The sequence below is a fragment of the Aotus nancymaae genome, unplaced genomic scaffold (assembly GCF_030222135.1).
Source record: "Aotus nancymaae isolate 86718 unplaced genomic scaffold, 86718_ANA_hifiasm-v0.15.2.pri h1tg000040l, whole genome shotgun sequence".
Taxonomy (NCBI): domain Eukaryota; kingdom Metazoa; phylum Chordata; class Mammalia; order Primates; family Aotidae; genus Aotus; species Aotus nancymaae.
Window position 1 is genome coordinate 93756612 of NW_026988454.1, and position 13361 is coordinate 93769972.

Here is a 13361-nt window from a genome sequence, read left to right on the forward strand (position 1 = left end):
AGCTGAGATCACACCATTGCAGTCAGGCCTAGGCAAAAAAAGCAAAACTCCATCTTAAAAAAAAAAAAACCCACTAAAATTTCCAAATAAGGCATCAGTGTACCTGAGGTCCTCTAATCTGTCTGGTTGGCAAAGCACCTAGTAGTTTACAGTATAGAAGAAGCTTTAAAAATGCTTTTAATTTGTATAAAGTGCAAAGAAAAAATATTGAGAAGCACATGACCCCCAGAATACTTAGGTAAAAAAAAGGAGAAAAAGAAAAAAAAAAAGAGAAGCACATGAAAGGCTATAAAATGGCCAAAGCCTAAGAAATAAGCTAATATACATGTATATGGACATATCCACGTAGTTGAGCATGCAGAGACATGTAAATACTCAGGAGAGAAATTTGCTTTTCCTCTTATTTTGTGTTTCTCCAAAAACTGAAGAGTAGATAACAGCTGACAGTTACCACCCTCTGAGTGTGACAAGAGGTCACACACAGGGAGGGCCTCTAGCTGCCATTTCCTATTGCTTCCCTGGTGAAACAACCAGGCTGGTAAGTCACTTTAGGAGACGCTCAACAGGGCTCCCATTGTTCCAACCTCAAAATTCTGAGATACAAGGGGCCCCATTCATACAGACAGCTTACAGGCTGGGGGATGGTCCCTTCATGTGCAGTCAACTTTTTATTGGGACACTGAATTTTCAAAAACACTGACTTGCACTAATAGTGTTATTTTTTATAAAATGGTACGGAAAAAAAATTCAAGATACTAAACTGGGAGCCAGGACACCTGAGTTTTACCATCAGCTCTCTAATGTAACTTTAAGCAAGTCACTTGCTCTTTCTGGACCTCAGTTTCCTTGTTCGTAAAAACAGAAATGATTTCTAAAATTCCTTGGAACTCTAAAATTCTATGAACACATATGAAGTCTACTGAGCTTGCTTCGCTGTTCACTCCAATGAGTGGGGATAAGTTACAAGCAGAAAAATATCATTACTACACATCTTTCCATTCACTATCAACACTTAAAAACAAACAGCCTTAATAAAAACCAAGTCCACTTTGTTTTCTCTTTTAGACAAATCAAAAGGAGTAGAGTTCAGTGAGTCCCTGTCACAGCAAGTTCAGGATCACTCAAGCAGGTAACCCCACACAATGCACAATGATGAAGAGCATAAACACAAGCCATAAGTATACTTTTATGTCACTTTTTCTTAGGTTATTGATGCATTTCCAGAATCTCTTCATTTCTTTGCATAACTGAAAACCCCCAGAGGAAAGACGCCATTTACAATAAGAATGTGATCAATGTTACAAGCTTCTGCACCATGTCATTTTTTTGTTTTTTTCAACCTCAAAACTTGCCAGAGCAAGGACTTCGTCTCCAGAGCCAAGGTCTATAGAGATTTTCTCAAACTGGCTGAGTATAGCACCTGCATTTGCTGACAAAAAGGCCTCATCATCTGCAGTCAGCTTTTCTCCAAGTTCCTGAGAGCTGTTAGTATCTCCACTTTCTGTTGAGTGTACAGGTCTCTTTCCAGCTTTCCTACCATCAGATCTCTATCCATCAACTGCATTCCACTTAGTTCATCTACCAAAGTCATATTTCCAGACATAATTTTCTTCAGTGAATCATTAAATTCATTTAGTTGCTCCAGAGTTTCCTTTTTGGTTTCTTCATATTCATCTGTATCAAGTTCCTCTCTGCATTCCTCCAGATCTTGTAATTGCTGCATTAGTCTATCCAACTGTTCTTCTAAATTCTGCTTTAATTTGCTTGTCTCTGTCTTTCCTCTGGAAGCCATTTTAATCTCTGTCTCTTAGTACTCTGATCTCTGCACGGTGCTGACCGGTCTCAAATTGCAGAAACCTCCAGTTCTTGACGTTCCGAGTGTCATAAACTTGAGGAAAATGAAATTATTCATCAGGACTACAAAAGGCTCAAAGTTCAAACCACCTGAGGGTGGAGATGGCTTCTTAGGTCCCCGGGATCGCCGCGGCACCTGCCCGCGAGTCCCAGAGTCGGGAATAATTTTTAAATAAGACACAAACCCCACTAACCTTAAAAAAAAAGAGATTGATTAATTTAACCTCATTAAATTTAAGAATATCTGATCATCAAGACACAATTGAAAGACAACCTAGAGAGAGAAAATATATATGTAATACCTATAATTGGCTATCAGTATACCTAGAATTTATTGACTCAGAATCAGTTAAGAAAAAAGAATAAAAGTGGACCGAAGTCACAAAAGAGGTAATTAAAATGTCCAATAAATGTCTCAATCTTATTAGTCATCTGATAAATATAAACAAATTCCAAAATTAGGTACCACTATGCACCTAGTATATTGGCAAACTTTAAGAAGTCTCATAATCCTAGGGGTTGGTGCAATGTAAATGGAAGTATGTGTCCATTGTTGGTGGAAGTGTGAATTGGCAAAACCATTTTGAACAAATGTTTAAGAGCTAATTACATTACTAGAAATTCATGATCAGCAATTTTAGTCTCAGATGAATTCTAGAGAAATGCATGCTTATATATAATATACCTTTTCAAGAGTATTTATAGCAGCACTCTTGGTAATAAACCAACCCTGGAAATAATCTTAATAACCATTAACAGTAAAATGCTGCGTATTTTTCATTGTATAAATAACAGAATCAATTGCATATTCACACAACAGCATTAATGAATCTTGGTGGTATAATATTGAGAAAAGGAGCTAACAGAATGCATGATTCCTGTTTTAAAAATTTAAAAATAGGCAAAATCAAACAACATTGGTTAGGGATATATAATGTGATAGTAACACTTCAGAGAAAAATCAAGAAAGTGATTATAAAAACATTCAGAATGGTGGATCCCGCTCAGTTCGAACATATGCTACTGATTTTTGTACATTATTTTTCTATTCTGAGAGTTTACTAAAGTTACTTATCAATTCTGGGATTCTTCTAGAGGAGTCTTTAGGGTTTTCTAGGTTATGGCTATGTTGTCAGTGAACAAAGATAGTTTGATTTCCTGTTTTCCAATTTGGATTCCTTTCATTTCTTTCACTTGTCTGGCTACTCTGGATAGGACTTCCAGTACTATGTTGAATAGGAGTGGTGACAAAAGACATTCTTTTCTTTTTCCAGTTCTTGTGGAAATGCTTTCAACTTTTTCCCAGTCAGTATAATGTTGGATGTGTGTTTGTCATAGATGACTTTTCTTATTTTCAGGTATGTTCCTTTGATGCCTAGTTTGTTGAAGGTTTTTTCATAAAGCGATGTTGGATTCCTTTGAGTCATTTTTGTACATCAATTGAGATGATCATATGGTTTTTGTTCTTAATTCTGGTTATGTGGTGAGTCAGATTTATTGATTTGCATATGTCGAACCATCCTTGCATCCCTGGAATAAAGGCTACTTGCTTATGGTGAATTACCTTTTTGATGCACTGTTGGTCAGTTTGCTAGTATTTTTTTGAATTTTTTTTCATGTCTATTAACCAGGAATATTGTCCTGTAGTTTTATTTTGTTGTTGTTGTTGTGTTCTTGCCTGATTTTTGTATCAAGGTGATACTGGATTTATAGAATGAAAGTAGAATTGACCTATTTCCTTAGCTGCCTCTCAAAAATTGCCATCACTTTTGTCTTGTCCTCCTTAGCTGCTGAGTTCATACTGGATATAGGTGAGTGATAGTCCAAAAGAGAAGTGCTTACAATTCTTAGTGAATATTATCTGTTGTGTGATTTTAAAAGACATCAGGAGTTTTTTTTTTTTTTTTTTTTGAGACGGAGTTTCGCTCTTGTTACTCAGGCTGGAGTGCAATGGCACGATCTCTGCTCACCGCAACCTCCGCCTCCTGGGTTCAGGCAATTCTCCTGCCTCAGCCTCCTGAGTAGCTGGGATTACAGGCACGCACCACCATGCCCAGCTAATTTTTTGTATTTTTAATAGAGACGGGGTTTCACCATGTTGACCAGGATGGTCTCAATCTCGTGACCTCGTGATCCACCTGCCTCAGCCTCCCAAAGTGCTGGGATTACAGGCGTGAGCCACCGCGCCCGGCCAGGAGTTTCTTTAGTTAAATGAAATTTCCTGAACATTCAAGACTGAGTAGTGCTGGAACTGATCAAATCTACAAATGGAAACAAAAAAGACTCTTCTGAACTAGATTATGGGAAGAGTTCTATTGGGAAGCTGAGAGACTGTACATCTGTTGGCCACTATTAACTTTGTACACAGCTGCTTTGACTTGAGGAGAAAATATCTTAATCGTTGGGCCAAGAAAGAAGGACATTGAGAAAGAAAGGAACCAAGTAGCGATAGCTGTTAGTGCAAGAACGTATTTCTCAGCATTGAGGATGTCCCCTGGGATATAAAAATAATGGTGACTCTGTAGGCCTGGGAAACTTAAAGGATCTGCTTATGCAAAACAGTTCCATTTGAGCATACATGAGCAGGTGGTTTTTGCATAAACTACTACAGTCTCTGGATAGTTTTTCCACTTTGGCTCCCTATGGATGGGTTCTATGGGACCATTTTCTCATACTCCAATACTTCAGAACAGCTCCTTAGTCTTTGGAAAGAGATACCTATGGAGGGAATAAATCTTTACTCATGGCTTCTGCCAACAGGCTGGAAGGTGTACAATTGTACTTTCTTCAATTAACATGTAACCAAGAACCTGAAAATGTATCAGTATGGAATTCAAGACTGTACCATTAATTGAAGTCTTGCATTTTGCTCATACCTACAAATTAAAACTCTTCAAGAAAGGCATTTGAGGATGATGGAGAACAAATCCAACTGAAAGGAAAGAGATGTTTTCCTCAGCCATAGCATTAGGCATATTACAATGTTTGAACAATGGATTTGGCTCTAAGCTTTCTTAGAGCCAGGAAAGACAGTGGGGTTCTAGAGTTTTTGGTTTCTGACAACAGAAAACACACAAATTTATTTGTAGCAAAAAATATTTCCTAAATTGAAATGGCAGCAAGAATCTACCATGTGTATAGTGGGATCATAGGTCCTAACTGGCTCTGAACAACATCTCATTCTATCCATGTGAAAACTGGTGCTTAGAGAAATTAATTAATAATTAATCAAAATATTTGCACCTATTCTTGGTTATTTATCTGTGGGGGATTTCTAAAGATGTTTGTAATAAGGAGAAAACACTGATTTGCTAATAAGGTAACAAGAATTTTAGAGTTAGATGTGACATAGTCAAATATCCTTGATTTCCCAGGTGAAGAAACTGAGACCCACAGAAGTTAAAACAACAAGAAAAGACCAGAAGTTAATAGAAGAGGTAACAAGAGTAATAGGATTGTGAAAAGGACTTTTCTATTTAGCAAAATTCTGGGAGACTGAACTCCAAACACCAATCTGTCTTGACTTACCCCTAAAATCCTCTAAATATACCCAATTAAAATGGTTAGTGCTGGGCATGTTGGCTCATGCCTATAATCCCAGCACTCTGGGAGGCTGAGGTGGGAGGGTTGCTTGAAGCCAGGAGTTTGATGCTAGCCTGAACAACAAAAAACCATCTCTGCCAAAAAAAAAAAAAAATTACCCCAGCATAGTGGCAAAACACCTGTAGTCCCTGCTTCTTGGGAGGCTGAGGCAAGAAGATTGCTTGAACCCAGATGTTAGAGGCTGCAGTGAGCTATGATCATGCCACTGTACTTGAGCTTGGGTGACAGAGTGATAACGTATCTAAAAAATTAGTATTTTGGGTTTTTTTTGTATATGTATATAAAATAGAAAGCAATTAATTATTAAGCACATTACCACATTTAAGTGGTCAATAAGATATTTGCTATCAAAATATGAAATTCTTAAAACAGGCCATTATACAGAGCAATAATGTATAAAGGACTAAGATCTGAGGAGACCACCTTTGGGGGACACAGAAAGTTAGAAATAAAGAATTGGTATCACTTAGAATGAGACTGAGAGCAAATGACAGCCTTCAATTAAAGCCTTCATTAGAATAATTGAATTTGATATTCATATTACTGTCACAGTGTGGTGGCAGGTCTGCAGGTATAAGAGAGAGGGAGTGTCATAGGGACCAAATAAAGATAATTGCACTAATTGTTTTCAAGTAATTGAAGTGAGGGAGAGAAAGACACGAGACAGAAATAGAGGGAGAAAAACAAGAGATGGGAACAAGATGGAAACCATAGAAATGGGCTAGATTTTATTGATTCATATAAAGGCCCATTGAGAATATAAGGATCCTATCCTCTCTGACTGGTATTTCATGTCATTAAAACAAACAAACAAACAAGTCACCTAGTATGAGAACACTGAGCAACCAAGACATTACTGCATTGTGAAAATAAAAGAGCTTTGGCTGAAATAGGACTGATTTATCCTGGATCTTGTCTTACCCAGAAGCCTTTGATTTTCTTCAGTTTTTAACAAACACTCTAGTTCTCTTTGAAAAAACATTTAAACACCATATTTTTTATGAATGGGGAGAAATGGAAAAATCTGAGAGTGATAATATGAAGTGAGTAAATCTTTTTACAGTGCTGATTTTAAAATCCTTTTCTGATGAGTCTCATTCCCAAACTCACACATTAATGCCTTAATCTCAGGGTAGGAACAAGCAGAAAGGTTGATCAAATGTCCTGATGGTGCCCTTTCCTCAGACTTACCTGAGAAAATGTTCCTAAGGAACGGTACCTTGCCTGAGAATCTGAGCTCTGCCTGGCCCCACAGCTCACAACTCCCTTCTTAGGGTCCTTCACACCAGAAGGAGGGCTGGTTGGAAATTCAGAGTAGGAAAGGAGCAAAGAGCTTTGCTGAGTGAAATCAGGGGAAAATATTTTTTACAGAGGGAGTGTATTAGTCTGTTCTTGTGCCACTAATAAAAACATACCTGAGACTGGGTAACTTATAAAGGAAAGAGGTTTATGAATTCATGGTTCCACGTGGCTGGGAAGGCCTCACAACCATGGCAGAAAATGAAGGAAGAGCAAAGGCACATCTTACGTGGCAGCAGACAAGAGGACATGTGCAGAGGAACTCCCCTTTAAAAAACCATCAGATCTCATGAGACTTATTCACTGTCATGAGACCAGCACGGGAAAGCCCCACCCCCATGATTCAATCACCTCTCACTGGGTCCCTCCCTAGACTCGTGGGGATTATTACAATTCAAGATGATATTTGGGCAGTGACACAGAGTCAGACCACATCAGGGAGTTTGTCTACATTACAAAGTCATGAGACTGATGTTCTTTATAATAACTGGATACATCTTTGGAATGAGTATACATGTATCCTGATAAATCCACTTAGAAGAAAATTACACATCTGGTGAGGCAAGTAAGTTAATGAAAAATATTCTCAGTACTTTGGTATAAAAGAATTTATTCTTGACAATGACTAATTAAAGTTGCCGCTCTTCAAACAATTTTATTTTCTTATAAATGTGGGCTAAGAAAGAAATATGTTTAGTGTTACAACTGCAGGGTCAAAATCAGCAATTTGAGTTTGGTTGTCATTCAAACAAAAACTTGGAGGACTCTTTATTGTGAATCTACAATTAGGGAGTGTGACAGGATGAAAAAAGTGCAGGTCAGATAAGCTCATACATTTTAGAGTCTAGCATGTCTCGTACAAAGCTGGGGTGCAAGTGCAAACCGAGACTATGAGTACTATGTGAAGTGCAGACATAGGAAAGCAGAAAATACATTTTTGAAAGCGGAATTGCCGAATATTCTATGCCATGTACATATTCTTGAAAGAGATAAATCTGCATGAGCAAAAGATGGGAGCGGACCCTCTCTGCATTAATGCTCAAAAAATAGATTTAGAAGCTCTAACTTAAAAAAGTTGTAGACATCTGAATTCTATGGGCCTAATCAAGATTTTTCTTCACCACCTGATTTGTATGAGCAAGAAATTTGGAAGGAATGAATGATAAACAGTTGTCTTAAGGCTATTTGTGAATAACAGAAACATACTCAAATGAACTTAGTAAATGAAAAATAAAGAGGTAATTAGTCATCAGGATATAAGGAACATAAGGAAACCTTGGGGAACCAGAACCAAGAACAGAAAAGCCTTCAGGAGGCAGACACCACTTTATCAGTAACTCTTGCTTCTGGGCCACGTGGTTACTCATTTCGGCTCCTCTCTGTGGGTGACCTTTATTATCTTTTCTTTACCGACTGACCTTTATTCTCCACGTGCACATGGCCAAAGTGGCCACCCTTACCACGCCTAACTAGTTTCTGTCTCCCTAATTGGCCCAGATATTTAGGGGCAATGGGTAAAAGTTTGGGTTATGGAATCTCAACAAAATGATCAGGGTTGTTTGGCTAGGGTGGGTGAGCTGTTCACAGTAGGCTGGGGAGGCCAAAAAAAATATGTAGACCGCAGACTAGATTAGGTTACTGTATCACATTATGTCATCAGCTAGTTACCATGTTGCCTTGTTTTCTCAAGTTAAATATACTTTATAAATGTTATATTAATTGCCATTCATAGTTTGTTAAGGAAAATATTTCACCCATGTATACAAAAAAGGTATATTTAAAGTTAATGATCAGAATTAAAACATCTATTATATATAAATGGTTATTTGGGAATAGTGCATCTGATTTCTATGGTTTTGCTTTTCATTACTGGAAATGCTAAATGCTATAACAGAGCTATCCAAAGGATGATTTCCCTTCCAGTGTTAAATTGTTTCTAGGAAGGAGCTGTCCAGCAAGGGACTGACTATCCCAGGAGCCTTACATTTAGGTGATACTGTATCCTAGTTCTTACCACTGTTGACAACAGTGCTGCTTTTTTTTTTTTTTTAAGATATTTTATTATATATATATATATAATTTCATCTTAGGTTCTAGGGTACATGTAAATAACATGCAGGATTGTTGCATAGGTACATACATGGCAATATGGTTTGCTGCCTCCATCCCCATCACCTATATCTGGCATTTCTCCCCATGTTATCCCTCCCCAACTCCCTATACCCCACTGTCCTTCCCCTAGTCCCCCCGCCCACAGACCTCAGTGTGTGATGCTCCCCTCCCTGTGTCCATGTGTTCTCATTGTTCAACACCCGCCTATGAGTGAGAACATGCAGTGCTTGATTCTCTGTTCCTGTATCAGTTTGCTGAGAATGATGGTTTCCAGGTTCATCCATGTCCCTACAAAGGACACGAACTCATTTTTTAGGGCTGCATAGTATTCCATGCTCTTAAAGCCACTTGTTAAGGATGACAGCGCCACTGTTAGCCTGGCCCCCTGAGCGCCTACGTGGACTGGGGGATTAAGAAAAGAATTCTGCTCAAGAAAATAGCTTTGCCATATTTTTGAAATTTATTATCCTCCAAAGCAAAGAATGAGTCTTAATGTACAAGTACACTTGTGAGGAGTGAGAATTTGTCCTAAAATCATATTGAAGTATAAAATCACTGTTATTTAAAGGGTGGTATGAAAACCACACGAGGACTGTTTGATGCTGGCCAATGAGGGATGAGGAGATTGCCCTAGAATGGAAATCAACTATATCACTAAGCACATTGTTTAGTTCAGCTGTCATTATTTTGTAATAGGAAGACTATTTGCTGAAGAAAACAATGTGTTGACTTACATTCTGACATATACACCTGAGTTTGTCATGGACCAGTACTTTGAGTAGCCTTGCTATAAATGACCCATATTAGAACTGCTACTGAAAGCAAGTTTATTTTATTCTTTAAACCAACATAACATATGGACATACTAAAAAAGATGAATAGCATATAAAGGAGGCATAGACTAAAAAGAAAAAAAGTTTCTTTTCTCAGAACACTCATACACTGTTGGTGGGAATGTAAATTAGTTCTGCCACTGTGGAAAGTAGTTTGGAGATTTCTCAAAGAACTAAACATAGAACTACCATTTGACCCAGCAATCTCAGTACTGGGTATATATCCAAAGGAAAATAAATTGCTCTACTAAAAAGACACATGCACCTGCATGTTTATTGCTGCACTATTCACAATAGCAAAGACATGGAATAAACCTAGGTGCCCATAGATGGTAGACTAGATAAAGAAAATGTGGTATATATATACCATGGAATGCTATACAGCCATAAAAAGAATGAAATTATGTCCTTTGCAGCAACATGAATGCAGCCGAAGGCCATTATCCTAAGTGAACTAATGCAGAAACGAAACACCAAATACTGTATGTTCTCACTTATAAGGGGGAGTGAAACATTGGGCACACACAGACATGAAGATGGGAATAATAAACAATGGGGACCACAAGAAGGTGGTGAGAGGGAGGGGAAGGCAAGCATTGAGAAACTACTATTGGGTACTGTGCTTATTACCTGGGAAATGGGTTCAATTATACCCCAAACACTCAGCATACACAATACAGCCTTTCATATGTACCCACTGAATTTAAAGAAAAGTTGAGAAGAAAAAAGCTTTCTTTCTCCTCCATTTGGCAGTGCACTCAAGTTGTTCATCCCAAATTAATCACTGTAACCAACTTGCTGTGTGTCCAGAAAATATTATGGGTATATCTACATATATAAGTATATACTTATAAAATGTACAGAAATGGAATTACAGTATGCACACTCTTTGGTGCCTTGCTTTTTCATTCAGTAATATGTATTAGAAATATTTACATATTGGCCAATATAGACATATTTCACTGCATTTGAGGATGGTGTAGTATAGGTATTACACTGTGCGTATGTATCATAATGTAAGTAACTAGATAGTCTCTATTTGTGGATATAGACCATGTTTCTAGTTTTTTTGATATTACAAAGAATATTGCAATGACTAGAATTATGCATAGAGAAGATTGTTTACTTTTGGGACTATGTAACGTGAAAGCTTTATGTCAAAAGGAATGTACACATGAAATGTTTACATTTCATATAAATTTGGCTGTTGTCAAATTTCCCTTCAAAAAGGTGGTAGCTATATATATATATAGATTCCTTTCCAAATGAATATGATAATACTTTTTTCTACCTCCACATAGAAGCTATTATTTAATCGTAACACTGTAGCCAAGCTGATAAGCTAATAAAGTTACTTAAATTTGAAGTGTGTAATTTATGAATGTGGGTGAGCTTTCTTTCCTAAAGAATTATATCACAGATGTCCAGCTCAGGTAAACAAATTACAGGCAGAACATCCAAGGAAATGAACTGAGAACTGAAAAGTCATTGGGAAAAATAGAGTTCTCTCTCCTGGACATAAAGGCTCTCATTTCTGTTTCTCTCTGCATGCTCTCTCTCTCTCTCTCTCACTCTCTCGCTCTCTCGCTCTCATTTTTTTTTCTTCTGATGAACAGGCACATGTTAAAGATGATGATACTCCACAGCACCAGAGTTCAAGCAAAACAGAATGGCTGATATTCTTATGTCAGATTCCTCAAGTGAGAAACTGATTGGTCCAATTGGTCAACGCTGCCACACAGTATCATAAACATGGACATAGGATCTGTCACCCTGTCCACTGTAGCTTCAGGAGTAAGAGAAAGGGCAGGAGTGGTTAATTACAAATATACTTGATAGGCTATCTATTGCAGGGATTTCCTGTAATAGTTGTATGCAGTGTTGACTCATCGCCTAGGATAGTTCTGCCTCTTACATACATATATTTTAAATTATTTAAATGTTTTGTGTGTACACAGTAAGTGTATGTATTTATGGGGTATGTGAGATGTTTTGATACAGGCATACAATGTGAAATAAGCACACCATGAAGAACGGGGTATCTATTCCCTCAAGCATTTATCCTTTGAGTTACAAACGATCCAATTACATTCTTTAGGTTATTTTAAAATATGTTATTACATTATTATTTACTATAGTCACTCTGTTGTGCTATCAAATAGTAAGTCTTATTCATTATTTATATTTTTTGTGTTCATTAACCATCCCCACTTCCCCCAACCCCTCACTGCAACTTATACGTTAATCTTCAATATTTCACCCTATCACAGTCCATCTCCCTAGCTTTTTTTCACTTCCTAATCACTACTACAAATATGCTCTTCAAATGTATTAAAAGCATATATTATTTGATGCTTCTCCTTCCTGCCTCTCATTATTTTCTTCTACCATACCTCTTGTTCAAACCTACAAATTGTTGCTTCCATGGTCTAAAAATTATACATGACAACAGTGAGTGGATTCGATCATCATCTTTCTTTGCCATACAATAGACTCTGAGCGCTGCCAGAAAATGTTCTTAAAGCAAATGGATTATTCGGAGGATGAATGTTTTAAAACTTTTATGTTTTATGTTTGACAAGGCAAACCTGTTCCTTATTCTTATTCATGATCTTTTCTCAAGACAAACTTTCAGCCTCTCCTTGAGTCTCTGACTCTAGGAAGCCTCCACTTTGTTACAGGGAGCTCTCTCTTAAACATAAACCCACTCATGTCATTTCATTTGCTAAAAATAACTAAGAACTCATCTCTACACTAATTTATCAAGTCAAAAGTCCTCAGCATTTTGTACAAGGCCCTTCAATGAGTGTCTCCTGCTTACCTTCTAACATGATACATCTCCATATGCACCCCTTATTTCTCAGGAAGCACCGGTCTCCCTCACAGTACTCTGCCTTTGTACTTCACATTTCATTGTTTTTGAATGTCATCTCTTCCTTGCTCTGTGTGACAGGCTCCTCCTCACCGTCTCTGTGCAGCAGAGGTGTAACCTACTCTGAGAAGCCTTGCTGCCTCCTCTCCACTCCCAGACCACACTCACCCTATTAGAGTTAGGTTCTTTCCCTTTGCTTGCACCCAGAGCATCCTTTATTTTTCTACTCCCTCTCTAGTCCTAGTCCTACAACTATGCACCCTAGAATGGAGAGCTTACATTTCAAAACCTGAAAAATCACAACAATCTCAATAATACTCAGTAAATGTTTACAGAATGAACGGGCAGATGGGCTTATAATACAAAGAACAGGACACTCGGCGTAGTAATCGGGGGACTTGGAGACAAGGCAGGGTGCCTATTACTCAGTACGTAATATTCTGTTCTCTGGTTTGGTAATTTCACTAAAATAAGTAACCTAAAATCAACAACAAAAAGTCACAGACTGCTTAAAAGAGAGGCACAACCTTTCCTCAAGTTTGTTACCTTCAACAATAATTTAAGAAAATCATCTTTGCACTACTTGTAGGTGTTGTGTGGGATTGACATTTTTGTGTCTCTACCTGCTGCCTTCCTTCATTCCCAGTAAGGAAATAAGGGAGATATGCTGACATTTTGATAGAGTGGAAATCAATGCCTGTATTTCCAGGATTACCTTACAGAGACAGAGAGTGTTTCAGGCTGGCAGGCTTTACTGTAACCTCTGAAGGTGTTAACATGTCAAGAGA

The 13361-nt window shown here is 37.7% G+C and overlaps 1 pseudogene; it reads right to left on the reverse strand.

Annotated features, from left to right (window-relative positions):
* Window positions 1–1166: 1166 nt before the first annotated feature.
* Window positions 1167–1893, reverse strand: LOC110568139 (protein LZIC-like; annotated as a pseudogene).
* Between the last annotated feature and the right edge of the window lie 11468 nt (window positions 1894–13361).